The sequence below is a fragment of the Phodopus roborovskii genome, unplaced genomic scaffold (genome assembly GCF_943737965.1).
Source record: "Phodopus roborovskii unplaced genomic scaffold, PHOROB, whole genome shotgun sequence".
NCBI lineage: Eukaryota > Metazoa > Chordata > Mammalia > Rodentia > Cricetidae > Phodopus > Phodopus roborovskii.
Genome location: NW_026126540.1, coordinates 6,693,268 through 6,707,850, shown reverse-complemented (window position 1 = coordinate 6,707,850; position 14,583 = coordinate 6,693,268).

The following is a 14,583-nucleotide window of genomic DNA, read 5'->3' as shown; positions in this document are numbered from 1 at the left end:
TCTTTGCTGTAGGTCTAAAATCCATATATGAGCATGTTCCTCTTTTTGTGACTGGGTTACCTCATTCAGAATGGTGTCTTCAAGTTCCATCAACTTCCCTGCGAATTTTAAGATTCCATTGTTTTTTTTTTCCGCAGAGTACTATTCCATTGTGTAGATGTGCCACATCTTCCTTATCCATTCTTCAGTTGAAGGGCATCTAGGTTGCTTCCAAGTTCTTTCTATTACAAATAATGCTGCTATGAACATAGTTGAGCACATGTCTTTGTTTCATGGATGTGGATCATTTGTGTATATGCCTAAAACGTGGATTGCCAGGTGCTGTGGTAAACTGATTCCCATTTACCTGAACAACTGCCCTACTAATCTCCAAAATGGTTGTACAAGTTTGCACTCCTAATGGCAGTGTAGGAGTTTTCCCCTTTCTCCATATCCTCTTCAAGAGATTTCGTCATTGGTGTTTCTTATTTTAGCCATTCTGGCATTAAAAGATGGTATCTCAAAGTTGTTTTGATTTGCCTTTCCCTGTGTCTTTCAGCCTTTTTTATTTCCTCTATTGAGGAGGATTCTGTACCACATTTTTAATAGGGTTATTTGGTGTTTTGTTGACTAGTTTCTTGAGTTCTTTGTATATTTTGGACATCATCCTTTTGTAAGATATAGGATTGGTGAAAAACTTTTCTGAATCTGTGGGCTGCTGTTTGGTCTTGTCCACTGTGTCCTTTGCCTTCCAGAAGCTTCTAAGTTTGAAGAGGTCCCCTTTATTAATTGTTGATCTCATTGTCTGTGCAACTGGAATTATAGTCAGGAAGCAGTCTCCTATACCAATTTATTGAAGAGTACCTCCAATTTTCTCTTCTAAGAGGTTCAATGTGGCTGGACTTATGTTCATGTCTTTGATCAATTTTGACTTGAGTTTTGTGCCTGGTGATAGTCAAGGGTCTATTTTTAGTCTTCTACACACCATTATCCAATTATGCCAGAACAATTTGTTGAAGATGCTTCCCTCCCCCCATTGTATACTTTCAGCTATTTTGTCATAATCAGGGGTTTGTAGGTGTGTGAGTTAATATCAGGATTTTCAATTCGATTCCATTGGTCTACCTGTCTGTTTTTGTGCCAATACCAGGCTGTTTTCAGGACTATAGCTCTGTAGTAGAGCTAAAGTCAGGGATGGTGAGTCCTCCTGAAGTTCTTTTATTGCATAGGATTGTTTTGGCCATTCTGGGTCTTTTGTTTTTCCATGCAAAGTTGATTATTATCCTTTCAAGGTCAGTGAAGAATTGTGCTGGGATTTTAATGGGGATTGCATTTACTCTGTAGAATGCTTTTGGTAAATGGCCATTTTTACAATGTATATCCTACCTAACCAAGATCATGGGAGATCTTTCCATTTTCTGGTATCTTCTTTAATTTCTTTCTTAAAAGTCACAAAGTTCTAACTATATAGGGTTTTACTTGTTTGGTAAGCATTACCCCAAGATACTTGATGCTGTTTATGGCTATTGTTAATGGTGATGTTTCTCTGATTTCTTCCTCATCCCCTTTGTTTTCTGAATAAAGTAGGCCTACTGATTTTTTTTGAGTTTATGTTATATCATGCTCATTTGCTGAAGGTGTTCATCAGTAGGAGTTCCCTGGTAGAGTTTTTTGTGTCGCTTATGTTAACTATCATATCATCTGCAAATAGAGATAATTTTACTTCTTCCTTTCCAATTTAGATCCCCTTGATCTCCTTTTGTTTTCTTATAGCTTTAGCTAGAACTTCAAGTAAAATAATTAAGAGATATGGAGAGAGAGGGAAGCCTTGTTTTGTTCCTAATTTTAGAGAAATCACCTTAAGCTTCTCCCCATTCAGTTTGATGTTGGTTGTTGTTTTACTGTATATTGCTCTTATTATATTTAGGTGTGTTCTTGTTATCTCTCATCTCTCCAACACCTTTATCATGAAAGGGTTTTGGATTTTGGCAAAGACTTTTTCAGCATCTAGGTTTTTCTTTTTCAGTTTGTTTATATGGTAGAACACATTGATAGATTTTAATGTTAAACCATCTTTACAACCCAGGGATGAAGTCTACTTGGCCATGCTGGATGATTTCTCTGATGTATTCTTGGACTCAGTTTGCCAATATTTTATTCATTATTTTTTGCATCAAAGTTTATAAGGGATTTTTGTTGTCATTTTCTTTCTTAGTTTTGTCTTTGTATGGCTTGGGTACCAATGTGGTTGTAGCCTCATAAAAAGACTTTGATAATGAACCTTATGTTTCTATTGTGTAGAACAATTTGATGAGTATTGGTACTAGCTCTTCCTTGAATTTCTGGTGGAATTCTGCACTAAAGCCATCTCGCCATGTTTCCTTCGTCCGTTTAATTGTTTTTTCTTGGCTTTCTGTAATTTCTTTAAGAAATTTGTTTATTTCTTCCAAATTTTTGTTTGATTTTTCTTACATTTCTTTAAGGGATTTTCTCATATTGTCTTTGAGGGCCTATATCATTTTTATGACAATATTTTTTTAAGTCATTCTCTTCTGCTTCATCTACTTTGGTATATTCAGGTCTAGTTAGTGTAGAGTCCCTAGATTCTGGTGTTGTTATGTTTGTCTTTCTATTGTTAGGTGTTTGCTTGTATTTGCCATCTTCCCTTTGCTTCTTGCAGTAGGTGTAGGTGGGCTCTCTCTCTCTCTCTCTCTCTCTCTCTCTCTCTCTCTCTCTCTGTGTGTGTGTGTGTGTGTGTGTGTGTGTGTGTGTTTCATACTCCCCAGGTGGACTCTGGTGTGTCAGATGTTCGATGTCTGTATCTCTGGGTTGTCCAAGATCTCTAGAAAGTCTCTCCTCAGGCAGGGGCCCAGCGATGGGGGTTGAAGTTCAGGCTCCATCTGAAGACCAGTGATGGGGATCAAAGACTCTAAAGCCTGGGACTCAGAATTTTCTGTGCACTCATAGGCTGATCTAGCCTGGGTCTGGCACTCTCCAGATTAGGCCTCTTTCGTAAAAGTCCAGTGATGGGGGTCAAGGATCCAGCCTGCAGGATGGCCCTGAGTGGATAGGCAGATCTCTGGAAGGGGCCCAGAACTCCACTAGAAGTCCTGCGGTGGGGGGGGGGGTCAGAGATCAGGCGGGGGAGGGGGGATTTTAGTGGTCCTTCATGGATAGAAAGTTCTAGTGTGTTCTTTGGATCCACTTTTTAAAATGTCTTGGAAAATATTTTTATCTGTATGATATTTTAAGCATGTCATTTAATTGTAAGTTATCTGCATTTTCTTGTTGCCTCTTCTTTATTGATTTTTACTTTAATTTCAATTTAGTTTGAAAGTATATGTGAAATTTCTGTTTGTGTATGTTGGATATTATGTATTTTATTTCTTTAATATTGTCTATGCTTGTGAGTCATCACAGTTCTCATTTTTCTGGTTTAGATAAAGTATCCATAATTACTTATCAAAATTGATTGTTTACTCATCAAAGATGACTTACCAACATTGATCACTGTTGTGCAGATCTATGCCATTTTCATAGTTTATATCTAAAAATTACTGTGTCATTACTAGCAGAAGAATGATGAATTTCCTGTTAGTTACAGTCAGTTAAACTGAATTTCCTTTCCTTTCCATCAATTATTTTTTGATTTTGTTGTTATTTTTTCTGTTTTTGGATCTCTGTTGTTTCAACTGTGTGCATTTATGATGTATTTGAGAGTTAATCACTATTATTTTATTATATTTGTGTCAGTTATTCATATTTGCTTTATTATGAAATATGTTTTGTAACAAAAAAAGTCGTGCAACTTTTTAAAAATGTATTATGAAGTAAAAAAATTTTGCAACATATATATGTGTGTGTGTGTGTGTGTATCATGTTAAGCCTTTTTCATTTCCATTTTTGCATATGTAAACATTATATTTAAAGGAGTCACACTGAACAGAAAGTAAAATTTGCCTTATCCCCCAAGGTTTCAAATTTTGTCCCATATTAATGTAATGTTAATGTTCTCAATTTCATTGTTTAAATGAACCTTTAGAATTTCCCTTGCTGAGGGATGTTTTCCACTACTTATTTTTCCATTCCTACCCTTCCATCAATCCTTTCACATTTGCCTGTAAAAATCATCCAATGCACTCTTTTTAAAAGAGTATATACTTAGTGAAAATAACTATTTTATATGCTGTTTAGCTGAGGTTTAGCTGAGGAACTTCTGATCCCCTGGCCTGAATCTTCTGAGGGACAAAGTTACAGAGGTGAACCACCAAACTCAGTTTGTGTAGTTTTGGGTAATAAACCCAAGGTTTCATGAATGCTAGGCAAGCACTCTAGTAACTGAGACTTTGCCACCTTAAAGGTAAGTTATTATTAAATTAAAAGTTATCTTAAATGTTGATTTTAAAAGTTCTTCTTTTACTAATAGATGTATATTAGTCAGGATTCTCTAAAACAGAGGTTTCCAACAACAAAAAAAAAATAATTTTGGTGCTACTCAATGACTGTAAGTTTGCTACTGTTTTGAATTGTACTGTAATAATCTGATGTGGAGAATATTCAGGATAATATTCACATGTGGGTTGAGCGACACTAGTTAAGAACTATGGCTGTAAAGGATAAGAGTGGATAAAATGAACTAAAATATAAATGTGTAAAACAAGATGTGTTTTAGAGTGTCATATAAACTATTATCAGAGTAATCCAGAAATGGCTAGCATCTGTTAGGACTGGCAATGATCCAGAAAATGCTGTATCCATCTGATTTCTCAGCAGTCCTGACTTGTAGATGGAGTTCCATGGAAGCCCCAGAGAACTACCAATTTTTGACTACATTGAAAGCACCAAGAAATTACTTAGTAGTTTCTAACATCATTGAAGGTGAATTTCAGAAACAGGATAGACCTACTTGCCAGATGCTATGACAGCAAGCACACAAAAAAGCATCAGCTTTTAACTTCAATGTTTTCATTTTGGTTAATAGCAGAAAATGTGTCTTTTGTCCTCACGTTGGCTGAAAATTAGATTGTGTCTTACACTACTAATAATGTAACCAAAATCCCACAGGTATACCCTGATGTTGGGTTTTAGTTTGAATTGCAAAGAATTAAAAGAACAATAAAGTAAAAAATTAGCTAAAAATAAGAAGTAGTCATGATAGATTTAAGTAGAAAAGAACTGAAATGTAGATAAAAGGAAAATAGTTTATATCTTTCATACAAATATAAAATAATAGCTCTCAATAAATTTATTTAAAGGGGTGAAATAAAATAATATATTTGTTCTAGAACTAAAAGAAGATATCATAAAATTAAAATATTTGTCATCAAGGATTAGAATATTAACTACTGCTAAAATATTCCTATGTTTAAAATGATATGTAGATTCAGCATAGTTCTTTCAAGAACATGTTCAGGAAAGAAAAAGGCAAATTTTTGTTTTGTAAGTGCTGCAGCATACTCCAAATATTGACTCTGTCTCAAGCAAAAAGAACACATTAGGGTATGGAAAAGTAAAATGTTTGATGTGGCATCTTTGCACAGTAAACCAAATGTAGACTCCTTTTTTATATCATTTATTTCAGAAAGCTAAAATTAGGAAACTTCCAAATGTCTTCAACTTAAAATAATTTAGGGAACAAATCCACCTCAATTGTCGCCCTACCCCTTGATGCTTCTCCATTGTACTTAAAACTATTCTTCATCAATGTCGATCTCTTTAGCTATCACATATGGGAGAAAGCATTCAGTTAGAATTATTATGTCTAGTATGTTATTTAAAACAATGCCTTTAACTTACAGTTTTTAACAAATAAAAAATTCCATGAAATTCTATTGTCTGTAGATTACATATAGTTTTGATTCGCCTTCCTTTTGTTAAATACTTATATTTATTTATATTGATGGTAGAAATGGATATATTTGATATGTATATCAAAATGGCATATTTTGATACGATGAATTTATACTATTTACCTGTATTCAGATATAGAAAAATGGAACCATCGGTTGTTTCTATTATGAATTTAAAAGACTTAAATTTCCATTAAGATTTAAAATGTTTTAAGCTTATTTAAATATCTGTGTCTTCTAGTATTACCATTTTTATCAGTGTGATAATAGCTTTTCAAACTGGCTGACATGACATGACATTGGCAATTTAATTTGAATTTCTCTAATAGCTTGTCATTTTGAGAACTTTTCATATGCTTATTGGTAAACTTTTAATTTTTAAGATTAATGAAATTAATTATTTATGTACACTTGCACAAACATGTGAATGTGTCACCATACATATATTGAAGCAAGAAGACAAATGACATTGGCATTTGTTTCCCACCATGTCAATAGTATATTGATTCAGGACTTCATACTTCATGCAAAGTGAACTCTCTGTCCACATTAATACTTTGCAGCAGTGCTTATGAATAGCACTTTTGAACTCACAATGATATTATTGAAAAATTTGGAAAAGGTATGACAAAATATTATGGGACAAATATAGAGGAAAAAGCCTCTTTACATATATAGAGTAGTGTTGAGATATATATGTATTGCTGTATATACACATATATAACTTAAAGTTATTTTTGTTCTCCTTTTATATACACAAGATATATTGTATAAATATAATACAATTATTTCTGCATTGATAATTATTCTCATACATCTGTACTTTGAATTTTATGAGGGAAAAACATCATGAACACAACAAAAGCAGGTTTGCTGAAATAAGATTCCTAAAATATTCCATTTGGCTTTTATTTAGTTTTTGTTTGCTTTTCTCATTTCTTTAATTATTTGAGAATTTTCTGTAAAATATTTTGATTTAATTTTAGTCCATCACCGAAATTCTAAGACCCACCTACCTCTTTGCTACCTAGAAAATTCTCCTCACTTTAACTTCTCTCATGTTCACCATTCCTCAAATTTACAGCTTTCTTTGTTTATTATTGTTACAAATTCACATGTGCATATGTGAGTGCATTTATGTATGCATGTGTGTATATACATATACATATAATTATATGAATAAATATTTAAATACAACCTGTTAAGTCTTAGTGTTGCATGTATGTATATGCTTTTAGTGTCGCCTAATTGGTACTGGATAATCAACTATTGAGCTCATTCCCAGGAAACATTAATTCTCACTGTTTCAAAGATATTGACCTCCTTTACCTATAAGTGCAGACCTGAGATTTCCTGATCTATGTTGGCATGTTAACTGGTATATTTCTCAGATTTTGTTGAAGCAGCCACACTGAAGAGATTTAGTAGGTATATTTTCATATATAGAACATAAAATCTTGTAGAATTATTCATCCTCTGTATCTTACCATCTTTCTCCCCTCTAAATATTGAGCCTTTGGGTAAAGTTGTGTTGTAGATATCTCCTCTAGTGGTTGGCACCACAACATTATATATTCTATGCATTTTGATGTGTAGTAGACTTCTGTAATGATATCAGTTGTAAAATGAATCATTTTTGCTGAATGGTGAACATTGCATTTATCTGCGAACATAATTAGTATTTATAATGCAGTTAGAAATTACATGTTTTAGGAAACTGGAATGATTATCCTCCTACAAAGTGTCTTGGTTGTAATTAGACATGTGTTGGATACCGAGAGAGAGAGAGAGAGAGAGAGAGAGAGAGAGAGAGAGAGAGAGTATGTGTATGTGTTCCACTATTGTACCATAGAGGATATCTATTCTTTCTGTACACTGTGAATCATAGACATCACAGTTGGGTAAGATAGTTGATTCCTACCCTCCCCATATAAAAAGTCCACCTTCACAGTATATGCTTTTCAATCTGATCCATCTCTAATTATCTGAGTCATATGTCCTAAGTGCATTCTGTCTTCAGCAATAGTATACTATTTTAAATTTCTGGAGGTAGCAAAGGACAAGGCTATAATGTTTATGAACACCCTTAGATATCTATGACATGCAGCTTGGAAGAATTTGTTTTTATACTGATATGGATTTTATTGGTCTACAAAATGAGTTCTAGGACAGACAGAGAAACTCTGTCTCTAAGACCAAACCAATCCAAAACAAAATATACATATACATGTATATGAAGAAATTAAACTGTGTTAACCATTTAGCTTTTCACCAAACACATTTTCTGCAGATCCTAATAGTTATGGTTTATGTAATTCATGTCAAATTCAATGTAAATGATTTAGTTTTACTCATAACTTAAATTTTTTTAGATTGTTAAATACCAACAGTGCTAATATTTTGGCCTAAGAATTGTATCTTATTTATTGCTACTTGTAATTTTAGCTATATATTTATTTATATATCTTTTTATTTTACAATAGATAATATACTTTTCCATAAATTCATGACTTTAAAATAATTTATAAAAATTTGGAATATTGAAAAGACCTAAAGAAAATTTTCTTGTTATATGTCCCTTATTTTATATGTCTCTTGTTATTTATGTTGGCCAATATTAATTGTGGGTAAAATTCTGTTTTAGCCTTGTAATAATTGCAAAATTATTTAATGCTCATTTTTTTTAAAACACAATCTTTCCAGTTTTCAGAAATAGGAAGGGCAGTTACATTTTCACTGAAAACCTAACCTGAAATCTACTTTCTAATAAGACTTTATCTTCCATGTCCTGTATCTGCTGCCTGCACAGATATCTCAGATTATTGGCTAATCAATACCTACTACTCACTTCTAGATAAGGTCTTTATTGTTTAAGATGAGAAAACGTAAGTAGGGTTAAGTAAATTATACAAGGTCAGTATTATTTTGTGTCTGACTGAAGGTTAGCAAATACATTGGTTATTCCCAATCTCTTGACTTATGTCCATAGTAATTCTAGAGGGTTCATTGCAGAAAACCTCCTACTTGTGTGTTTGTATTGTTATGTTGCAGTTGTAGAAAAATATAACATTGCTTGTTCTGCATATATTTTCAAAACATTATTTACCGGGCAAATAAAAGGAAAATAGTCCATTTTACTTGTGCTTTTATTCACACACAAACACAACACACATTCTAAATATTTTATATATGTTCATGAATTTAATTAACATTCTTTCATACAACATACTATTTTAGGTGAAAATTAGAAGTGTTTCATTTAATCCCTAACACTGAAACTTTTGTAAGATAGTTTTAGGTACAAATTATATTTAAATTATAATTGAATTTATCTCACACTGTAGGAGCCCATTTCCTGAAGTTTCCCACATCCATATACCAATTTATGTAATTTGTGCATTTTACATTTTCACACACAACTTTTCTATAATATAAAATTTTCTAATTGTTAGTTTTCTTATGTTCTAGTGAAATATTTTATAACTTCCAAGTAATCACAATCATGATAATACTTAAGGGAGATACCTTAAATAGTCTTCTTCTGACACCTGTTAATCTCTAATTATCTTAGAGGACAGTAAGACACAGCCAATAACACACTGATAAAGCTTGTCCATTCACTATCTTAGTAAATATTCTGTGTATGGAATATCTTTTCATTAACAAGAAAGAACATACTACTCTCTATCATGATTTCCTCATAATTTGCACATGGGAAGAATGTGAATTTCATAGGGTAAGTCAATATTTTTGCTGTCCGAAAATTCATCTATTTATATGGTTCCCCTAGCTATTTCTTTTCATTCTTATTCACCAATCTTTATTATGAAATTTCAAATATTTTAAAGAGTTTTCATTCATTTATTTTTATATGATATGTGTTGATCTATTCTTTGTTCATCTCCCAACACTAATGATAGAATCATTTCTAAACAAAAGTCACTTTGTATTTTTTCTTTCTCTTAAAATATTTAAATGAACAAAGCCAAAGGAAAAAAGTCTAATGCATACAAAAGAAAAAAAGAAAAAAAGAAAGAAAGAAAGAAAGAAAGAAAACAACAATACAGATTCTGCTTGTGTTCTGACCTGAAGTATGGAGAATATAACTTCTCTTGCTACACTGATGAAAACTGAATTTCACTCTCACAGCATCATTTTAAAGTAGATTATTATAATTTTTTAAATTTAGTTTAGAAACAATCTTATTTTATTCATCAGTCCCATTTCCCTCTCCCTCACATTTTCACATGCCTCCCAACCCCCACCAAACTCCCCAATTCACTCCCAAAGGAGAGTGAGGCCTTCCCTGGGGATCATCAAAGTCTGTCACATAATTAGGGGCAGGGATTAGGCTCTCCCTCATGTGTCTAGTCTGAAATGGCATTTTTCCATGTCAGAAAGGACTCACAAATTCCTTTTGTGCACTAGGAATGAATACCAGACTGCCAAGGCCTCCTTTTTGTCATCCAGGTTCACACGACCTGGGTTGTCCTTTTCTGGTTCCCAAGCTATCAGGCTAGTGTCCATGAGCTCCCACTCACTCAGGTCGGATGTTTATGTGGGTTTCTCCAGCTTGGTCTTGACTCTTTTCTCATAACTCCCTCTCTCTACAACTGGATTCCAGGACTTCCGCTCCATGTACTTAGCTGTGAAACTCTTCTTCTGCTTCCATCAGCTACTGGATGATGGCTCTAGGATTGCATACGGTAGTCATTATCTTCATTATAGGGTAAGGGCATTTAAGTTAGCCTCTCTACTATTGCTTAGTTGAGGTCATCCTTGTGAATTTCTAAAAATTTTACTAGTGTCAGATTTCTTTTAAACTTATAATGACTCCCTCTATGAAGATATCTCTTTTCTTCCCCCCCTGTATTCATCCCACTACTCAATATTCCTGATGATTCCTTTTCTCTCCCTCCTTTCTGCTTCCTCCCTCCTCCTGTGCTCAAAGCTCCTAATGTATTCAGGAGCTCTTGTCCCTTTTATCTTCTCTGGGGGACAATGAACATCTGTCTCCCTTAGGGTCCTCTTTCTTTGTTAAGTATGATATTTTAACCACAATTACCTTTCCTGGACTGATATTTTAGTCTAGGTTAATTTTACACAGGATTTATACATTCATTCTGTCACAGTTTCTGTGAGTTCATAGGTGAAGTCAGCACTGTTCAATCTGGAAAATGCTATTTTTTATCCATAAAACAACTCTTTAATTTATAATATTTCTGCCTCCTATTTCATAAATATCCCTGAGCCTCGAGTGGGTGGTGTGATGCAGACATCCTATTTCAGATTGAGTGCAACAAATTTTTTTATTCTCTGTGTGTTGTTATTAACCTTCTGCTTCAGGAAGTGGTTCTCTGATGAGAGTTAAGAGATACACCGGTTATCTGGGCACTGGTGTTGCATACCTTTAATCCTGGCACTGAGGAGGCAGAGACAGGTGGATCTTTGTGAGTTCAAGGCCAGCCTGGTCTACATAGCTAGTTCCAGGACAGGCTCCAAAGCAATACAGTGAAACCCTGTCTCAACCCCCCCCAAAGAGAGACAGATGAAGTAGTTATACATATAAGAAGGGTTGATAAGAATTATTTCATTGCTATGCTTGCTTATTAGAATTAGTGTAACAGGGACCCCTATCCCAGGGCCTCTGCTAAAGAGGCTTCAACACATCCTGAGTATCAACCCAGTATATGATCCCCATTTCCAGGCCTTGGCTAGATGTGAGTCTGTGACCAATTCGGGTGGAATCTCCCACACACCCTTCCCTGAAACTCCCTGGGTTGGCCCCAGATCCCGTTGCCCCTGTGTTTTGTCCACATCCAGAGTGCTCTTGGAGCTCTGATACACAGCCACCCAGTCCTACCAAGAGCCTGCCCTCCCTCTACTCTGTGACCTACCCTGCCACTGTCCTACCTCTCTGGTTGAGCATTGGCACAGAGGATGGAGCCAACATTCAAGTCACCTTTGGGGAACTTCCTGGAATTGCTGTGAGCTCACTTAACCTGCCTATCCATGCGTGACCACCTGTAATTTTCATCTGCCCAGGCTCTGAACCCAATCGCTGGTCCTCTACTGGAGCTCCAGGCCCCTCCCAGAGATCCTCCTATCCTGGCAGAGCCACTCTGACTTCCTGCAGGCTGGATCCTTGATCCCCATCACAGGGCCTATGCCAAAGAGACCTCAGCTAGAGAATCCCAGGCCCAGGCTAGATCTGCCTAATACCTTACAGAATAGCCTGAGTCTCAGCCTTTGGGATTTTTGACTCCCATCACCAGTCTTCTGCTGGAGCCTGACCTTTTACACTCATCACTGCACCCCTGCCTATAGAGAAACCTCCTAGACAGCTTGGACCACCCAGAACTACAGACATCAAACCTCTGACCCACTTAAGCCAACCTGGGGAGTACCAAAGAGAGAGGGAGAGACCCCACCAACACATACTGCAAGAAGCTATGGGAAGGCTGAAATACAAGCAAACACCTTACAATTGAAAGACATGCATAAACCCACCAGAATCTAGGGAATCTACACCAACTAGAACTTAACAACCCAAAGCAAATGAAGCAGAGGAGAGTGACTTAAAAATTATCATCATGAAAATAATAGTGGCCTTCAAAGATGATGTGAGAAAATACCTTAAAGAGATGGAAGAAAAAAGAAACAAAAAATTGGAAGAAATGAACAAATTTCTTAAAGTACAGAAAGCCAAGAAAAAAAAATTAAACAGGTGTAGGAAACAGCTCAAGACTTGAAAAATGAAATAGAGACAATAATGCAAGCACAAAACGAAGGAATGCTGGAAATGGAAAAACTGGGCAAACAACAGGGAACTACAGACACAAGCATACCTAAAAGCATTCTAAAGATGGAAGAGAGAATCTCAGGAACATAAGATAAACTAGAGGAAATAGATTCATCAATGAAAGAAAAGCATAAATCCAACAAATCCTTAACAAAACACATCTAGAAAATATGTGACATCTTGAAAAGGACAAATCTAAGAATAATAGGTTTAGAGGAAGGTGAGGAAGCCCAACTCAAAGATGCAGAAAATATCTTCACCAAAATCATCAAGGAAAACAATACCAATCTGAAGAAAGACATGCGAATGAAAGTACAAAAAGCATACTGAACACCAAATAGAACAGACCAAAGAAAAAAGACCCTTCGACACATAATAATCACAACACCTAACATACAGAACAAAGAAAGAATATTAAGATCAGTGAAGGAAAAAGTACAGATAACATATAAAGGCAGACTTATCAAAAATTACACCTGACTTTTCCATTACCCCCAAGGCTAGAAGGTCCTGGATAGATGTTCTACAAGTCCTAAGAGTCCAGGGATGTGAGCCCAGGCTACTATACACAGCAAAACTCTCAATAACTAAGATGGAGAAAACAAGATATTTAATGAGAAAGTCAGATTTTCACAATATGTATCTACAAATCCAGCCCTACAGAAAGTATTGGAAGGAAAACTCCAACCCAAGGAAGTTAGCTAAACTCACAAAGACATAGGCAATAAATAATCCCACTTCACCAGAAACTAATGGTAAAGCAGGACAAATATACCCACAATACCATTGCATACAACTAATATAAAACCAACAAACATTAACAACCAATGGTCCTTACTCACCCTCAACATTAATGGTCTTAATTTGTCTATAAAAAGACAGACTAACAGAATGGATATGAAGACAGAAACCATCCTTCTGTTGCATACAAAAAAATACATCTAAGCTTCAGAGATAGACATTGCCTCAGGGTAAAGGGTTGGGAAAAGATCTTCTAATAAAATGGGACCAAGAAGCAAACAGGTGTGGATATCCTAATATCTAACAAGTTAGACTTCAAACCAAAATTAATCAAAAGAGATGAAGACAGTCATTGCAGGAGAAATCCATCAAAACAATCTCCATTCTGAACATCTAAGTCCCAAATACAAAGGGACCCTCATTTGTAACAGAAATGCTACTAAAACTCAATCCTCACATAAAACCTTACAACTTATAGTGAGAGACTTCAACATACCTCCCTCACCACAAGACAGAACCATCAGTCAGAAACTTAACACACACACACAAAAAAAAAAAAACAGAAATTATATCTCAATATACCTTCTTCTTTGCTCCACATAGAACCTTCTCTAAAATTAACCACACCCTAGATGGCATAACAAACCTCAACAAATACAACAAAATTTGGAATACTCCCCTGTATCTTACAGACCACCATGCTTTAAAATTGGAATTAAACAATAACAAAAATAGCAGACACCCTACAAACTCATGGAAAGTGAACAATTCACAATTGCACCATACCTGGGTCAAAGAAGAAATAAACAAAGAAATTAAGGACTTTCTAATATTCAATGAGAATGTGGACACAACATACCCAAACTTATGGGACACCTTGACAGCAGAGTTACAAGGGAAGTCCATTGCACTATGTGCCCATATGAGGAAAACAGAGGATAGTTACATTGGAGAATTACAGCACAACTGAAAGCCTTAGAACAAAAACAAGCAGAATCATCCCGGAGGAGTAAACTCCAGGAAATAATCAATGTGAGGGCTGAAGTCAATAAAATAGAAACAAGAAAAACAATACAAAAAATTCAATGTAACAAGAAGTTGGTTTTTTGATAAAATCAACAAGATAGCAAACATTTATCCAAACTACCGAAAAAGAAGAGAGACAACATGCAAATTAACAAAATCAGAAACGAAAAGGGAGGGCAGACATAA